Source organism: Staurois parvus, unplaced genomic scaffold (assembly GCF_062004578.1).
Source record: "Staurois parvus isolate SC_StPar_1 unplaced genomic scaffold, SC_StPar_1.0 ptg000656l, whole genome shotgun sequence".
Classification (NCBI taxonomy): Eukaryota; Metazoa; Chordata; class Amphibia; order Anura; family Ranidae; genus Staurois; species Staurois parvus.
In genome coordinates, this window is record NW_028318452.1 from 4,036,550 (window position 1) to 4,042,549 (window position 6,000).

Consider the following 6,000-nt stretch of genomic DNA (forward strand, 5'->3'; position numbering starts at 1 on the left):
GTAGCTGTTGGCAAGCAAGGACATCTGCTATATACAGTTGCAAGAAAGTATGTGAACCCCTTGGGATTACGTGGAGTTTTGCATGAATTGGGCTTAAAATGTGCTCTGAATGTCATCTAAGTCACAACAATAGAAGAACACAGTCTGCTGAACATAATACTACACAAACATTAGATGTTGCCATGGTTTAATTGCACATAACATGTAAGGCATACTTCATTACAGGTGATGTGACTAAAGTTGTAGAGAACTTTTTAAACTTCAGCTTTAAAGGGTACGCTGGATTAATAAAAGCACCTGATTTCCAGTTGTATGTAGTGCTCTGTTACAGTCAAGTGTGTTATCTGTAAATAAGCTCCTCAAGTAGCCTTGTGCAGAAGAATGTCCCAGTATAAAAGAACACTTGACTGTTCAGATGTATTTAATAAAATCATTCTTTGCAGAGTGGTGTGCATGTCACATGAGGGCCAGCTGCCTTTGATCACATCTGGATTTGCTCTTGCATAACCAAGATAAGAACCATAAGGATTTGGATTCTCTTGTGAAATACTTTGCATTTGCGGAGTGTTATTTGCTTTATCTTGGGATTTTCTAAAGCGCTTTTGGTAAGGAAGTCAAACTGCGTAGTGCCCTTCTGTAAATGTACAAAGAGCATACAGTCATTCAGTCCTGGTTCCATATCCAGGCACACATTGTAGAATTTGCACTGCCTATCCTTCCTGGAAGAGTTTAATTACATAATTATGATCATGTGCTGAAACACATAGCCAGCTAGTAAGAGATTTCTTTCAAAATTGGATGCTTTCATTTATTTATTTTTTTTGTGCAGTAGAGTACATGAAAAAATTCACAAACCAAATTCTCCTCACCAACTATAATTTAAAGGCTGTAAAACACTCTGAAAGTTGTAATGTGTTTAGTCTACAAGGCTTGTCATTCTGTTCAGGCAGGGGATCACCTTATCCTTTTCAGCATTTGGTTGTTTGACAAAAATCCCATATGCAGTTGCATTACTAAATGCAGACTATAGTGAATTATAGAACAAACTGTGTCCCTTAGAGCAGTGGGATTTGTAAGTGGACCTGTAGTGCAAAATTGAAACATCTGCCATTAATACTAGATTTGTTGCTAAAACTGGTGAAGACAGCCTGCCTGTAACACCCCGGTCACATTGGGTGCGATTTGGCATATGATTTGCATGTCATGCGACTTGCAAATCCTGTGCCAAGTCACACCCTATTGTCTGCTATTAGAGTGGTCATATCGGTGCGGTTCCAACTTGGTCGGAGCCACACTAAGTTTTGTTGCGATTTGCATAGACATCTGTGTCAGATGTCTTGCAAATTGCAACTGAAGTCGGTAGGTCACCCAATTTTGAAATCGTGCAACTTGACTGTAAGTTGCACGATATCAAAATTGGCTTTGATGTGACTGGGGGCTTAAGGAAAACTATAAAGTTGTTTTGAAAGCCTCATAATTACATTTGTACAATAGCTGCTTGCTTAACATTTACACCTTTTAGGGCTCATGTACACTGCAACTGCTAAATTGACGTTCAGGAGCTGTTCATTATTTTTTTTCTTTCTTCAGCAGCCCCTGAACTCTCCCTAATGTTTTCCTATGTGTCCATGTACGCATAGTTGTTTACAGGCAGTTGAGTGTACAGTTTTTTTTTTTTTTGTTTTGTTTTTTTTAATGCACCAAACTTGCGTTCAGGAGTATATTTTACCAGCGTTTCAAATGCTAAATGCGTGTAAACACGGTTAACTGCATTTAGAAGCATTTGCGTTTAGAAGCATTTTTAACTGTTCCATATCCAGATGCTGTCCAGAGCCTTTCTTCATCATCAGAAATGCATGCAAAGCGTTTTCCATGTGTTCAAATGGACCCAGTACACCAGTGCAGTCAGTTCCAGGTTTCGCATGAAGGAAAAAATGGTAGAACGTGCTGCATTATGCTCATGATGGGATCCATAGTGAATACAACCAGAAAAGACAGGTCATCTCAACACATACTACTCGCTCTGCTTCTGCTTTCTGTTTCTCTGAAAATGTCGGAAATAGTTAATTTACTATTTTTCAGTGCATTCTGGGCATTTGGGAAGGTCTCCTGAGGTTATCTTTTAAAACGCTTCTAAATGCAAACGCACATAAACGTGGTATGCAAACGCGGCTAAACTGATGTTTTTTAACCTACGTTTTCCAGCAGTCAATTTCCATCGTTCAGAAGAGTTTCCCCAAATGACTCGTGTACATGAGCCCTTACAGCCAAATTGGGGAAACCCCACTTTGTGTTCCAACTTGCACAGCAAAAAAAAAAAGTTCCTGCCTTTTTTAATTTCTCGGGAGCAGACTTCATGGCTGACTGCAAGCATTTCTGGACAGTGCAGAGTGACCTCAAGGGCAGACTGGGTTTCCTCTCATTACATCTGTCACATTTTACTGCTGCCAGCTTTCCAATTTCCCTTATTGATGGGGGTCTGAATGATCGGACAGTGAGAGAATTTTCTCCAGGGAGGACACAGCATTACTTTTCTTTCTTGTTGATAGTTAGACCAGTGGTCTCCAAACTGCAGCCCAGGGGACACTATTCTGCCCACTGACACCAACAATGGGGCATAATTTCTGCCACTGACATAAAACGATGGGACACTATTCCTCTCACCAATACCAAAGATGGGACACGGTTTACTCCCACTGATGCCGGAAAATAATTCCTGTTCCTACTGGCTACAGTCCGGTCCCCCCCCAAAGTCTGAAGGACAATAAACTGGCCCTTTTTGTTTAGAAAGTTTGGAGACTCCTGGGTTAGCCCAACGTTTTGCTGCTGCGTCCTCTTTGGGAAGATTTCTTATTTTATATTCAAATGTAAAATGGGAACAAGTACTATATACTGTATATATGAGTGTGTGTTCTATCTCAAGTTATGTTTTCCTCTCTTGTCTGCCAGGTACATGATACTTATGAAATAGGCCAGTTGCATTTAGAATTCCTCATCCAAACCGCAAGCAGAATTACAGGGCCCCCTAACTGATGGCTCCAGAAGATTGCTGTGTATATGACTTGGTGGTGCCTGGGTGCTAGATACCTCCTATGTGCAGAGATGTTGCATTTTTTTCAGTGGTAGTGTTTTTCTTACTCACACTAATATTTAAACTGGAACCTAACTAGGAAATGAAGAAGAACCCAATATCATTATCATGTTGGGACTTATTTTTTTTTTTTTTTTTTAAATAAAAAAAATTTTATGTTTCCTAATATGTCAAATTGGGAGCAGCAGCAGTGCCCAGTTGACATGAATGGGGATGCACAGAACACTTGTGCATATCTATGTGGGCAAACATGGCCTTCGCAGAGGCGTACGCCTAAGTATGCCCATGTCAGTGAGGGCTATAGCTGGCCATACACTTGTAGATTTTCGGACAAGAATATTCTGAAGATAAGTCGTACGACAATTCTTTGAACGTTCGATGAATGGATGAATGTCTTAGAAAATTAGTTTTTTTTTTTTGTTTTTTTTTTTGACATCAGTTTTAAAATGAATGTCATTTCTGAACAATAACCCCTTACTATGGCCGAAAATTTGTTTGATCGAGAGAAGTTTTCCTTCCTGCACCTTTTGAATTTTCCCATCACTGCTGTTGAAAACTAACATTTATTTGACCCCACTAACAATTAGAAAATCAAACAAATATTCTTGAAACGAAAATCTATACAGTTATGGCCTGCTTAAGTCTTAGCAGAGACTTCCTCACTTGATTTGAAAACTTTAAAACTAAAAATGTTTGACTTGACAAATACTTTGGTTTATCTAAGCACCTAGGGAGATTTTAAACAGGATTGCCCCTAAGAGTTCCTTTTAGTCTTCCCTTACTGCTCACTTATTGAGTGACTGCATCTAAAACCGTTTTATGCTGTATTTTAGGAGAAGGTATCAAAAACAAGCTAGCATTAGTAAATCGGAAAAACATGTATAATGTTTTAAATTGTTTGGTTTTTTTTTTACATTTCTTCAGTTACTTTTTGGTTTTCATGCCTAGGCTAATGATGTCATACATCCCAGGAGCCTTCAGGGGGGGATAGGAGGGGTTTTCTCACATAAGCAAACCCTCCTGCCTGCCTGAGCTAAGGGTGAATTCCAGGAAGTAAATGCTACATGAATCATCTGCCTTTATTCAAGATGATGGCCACAGCTAGGAATGCTAGGGAATGTTTTTCAAGGTGATTTTTCAGCAAAATAAAGCATGGAGACATGGATGGATGGGTGAGTTTGCTTTGAATACTAAAAATGAATTTAGTGTGTTTTTGGTTTTTGGTGCTCAGATAAAGTGTAGATCCGCTTTAAAGACTGCCCCCTCTTCCCCTGGACTGTATGCTTTTCTGCTGATCCTGTGAAGTGATTCCCTTGGTGATTGTAAACCCATACACATATAAAATGAAGTGACTGGCCTCAGGAATACACAGATATGAAACACATGCTCTTACATACTGTATGCTGTACCTGTTTATCTGCAGCAACTTGTTGTTTTCAGCCTTGTAAAACAGATGAAAATGTTATTTTTTAGACTCCTAAAGCTGGGGGTGGGGAGCACACTGTATAAGATCTCTGAGAGCTGATTGGAGGGAAAGGATACATGAAGGATGTAGAGCTGAGGACATGAATCAAAGGCAGTGTGCTGAAAGTAGTAGTAAACCTTAAAGCAAACATTTTTTTTATTCTATTACAGCTTACCCGTTCTTAGATGTGGCTGCATTAGTTTTGTTTGACTTTTTTTATTTTCACCTGGTGATCTGGCCAATAAGTCTGTAATTTCTTTTGGGAAAAAAAAACGCTTTTGCAGATGTTTCAGTTACAGGGATTAGACAAGCCAACGCTGGCAAGGGTGCTTATAATGATCTAGCTATTGGCTCCCACTGCTGTCAATCAACCAGTCAGCCAATGAAAGGGGGGGCACGCTGCAGCTCTTTGTGTAAATAGACACAGAGCAATGGGTGTCCCCATAGGAAGCTGCTTTCTGTGGGGGCACCCGACAGGAGGAGCCAGGAGAGCCTGCGGGGGACCCGAGAAGAGGAGAATCCAGGTTGCTCTGTGCAAAACCACTGCACACAGCAGGAAAGTATAGTCATGTTTTGCAAAAAAAGAACCTTTTATCGTTTTAACCACTTGTTTTCCAGAGGGTGTATTCCCCCCCCCCCCTTCCTGACCAGGCCATTTTTTGTGTTGCGGCACCGCTTTACTTTAACTGACAATTGCACTAAAATGAAATTTTGTCTCCCCCCCCCCCCCCCCCCCCTCCCTCAAATGAAGCTTTCTTTCAGTGGTATTTGATCGCCTGTGCATTTTTTATTTTTTGCGCTATAAACAAAAAGACTTTGAAAAAAAAAAAACTCTTTGACTTTTTGCTATATAACCTATCCAGTAAAAACATTTAAAACAAATTTTGTCATAAATTTAGGACAAAATGTATTCTGCTACATGTCTTTGCTGAAAAGAAATCCCAATACGTGTAAATTAATTGGTTTACGTGATAGTTATAGCATCTACAAATGGTGTATATTCTGGAATTTTTTTTTTTTTTTTTTTAAATTCTAGTAATGGCGGCGATCAGCGACTTATAGCGGGACTGTGGAGGGCTTTCTGACACTGAAGGGGAAATTACTTGCCACTGACATCCTCACATACACTAATACAGTGATCATGGCTAATAAAAAGCACTGACACTACTGACAATAGGCAGGAAGGGGTAACATCTGGAGTGATCATAGGGTTAACTGTGTGCTGTTTTACTATGTGTGCTGTGTGTGCTTTACTGTGTAAGCATGTTGCTTTATATTGCTGTGCTATGCACAGCAATACAAAACAGCGTGATGGTGCTGACGGGGAGAGATCTGTATTGTTTACATACAGACCTCTCCTCTGTCACTGTTCTTCAGCAATCGCTGGGTGCTGACAAGGAATCTGTCTGGGACCTGGTGATTGACAGCTGAAGCCGCCAATGGT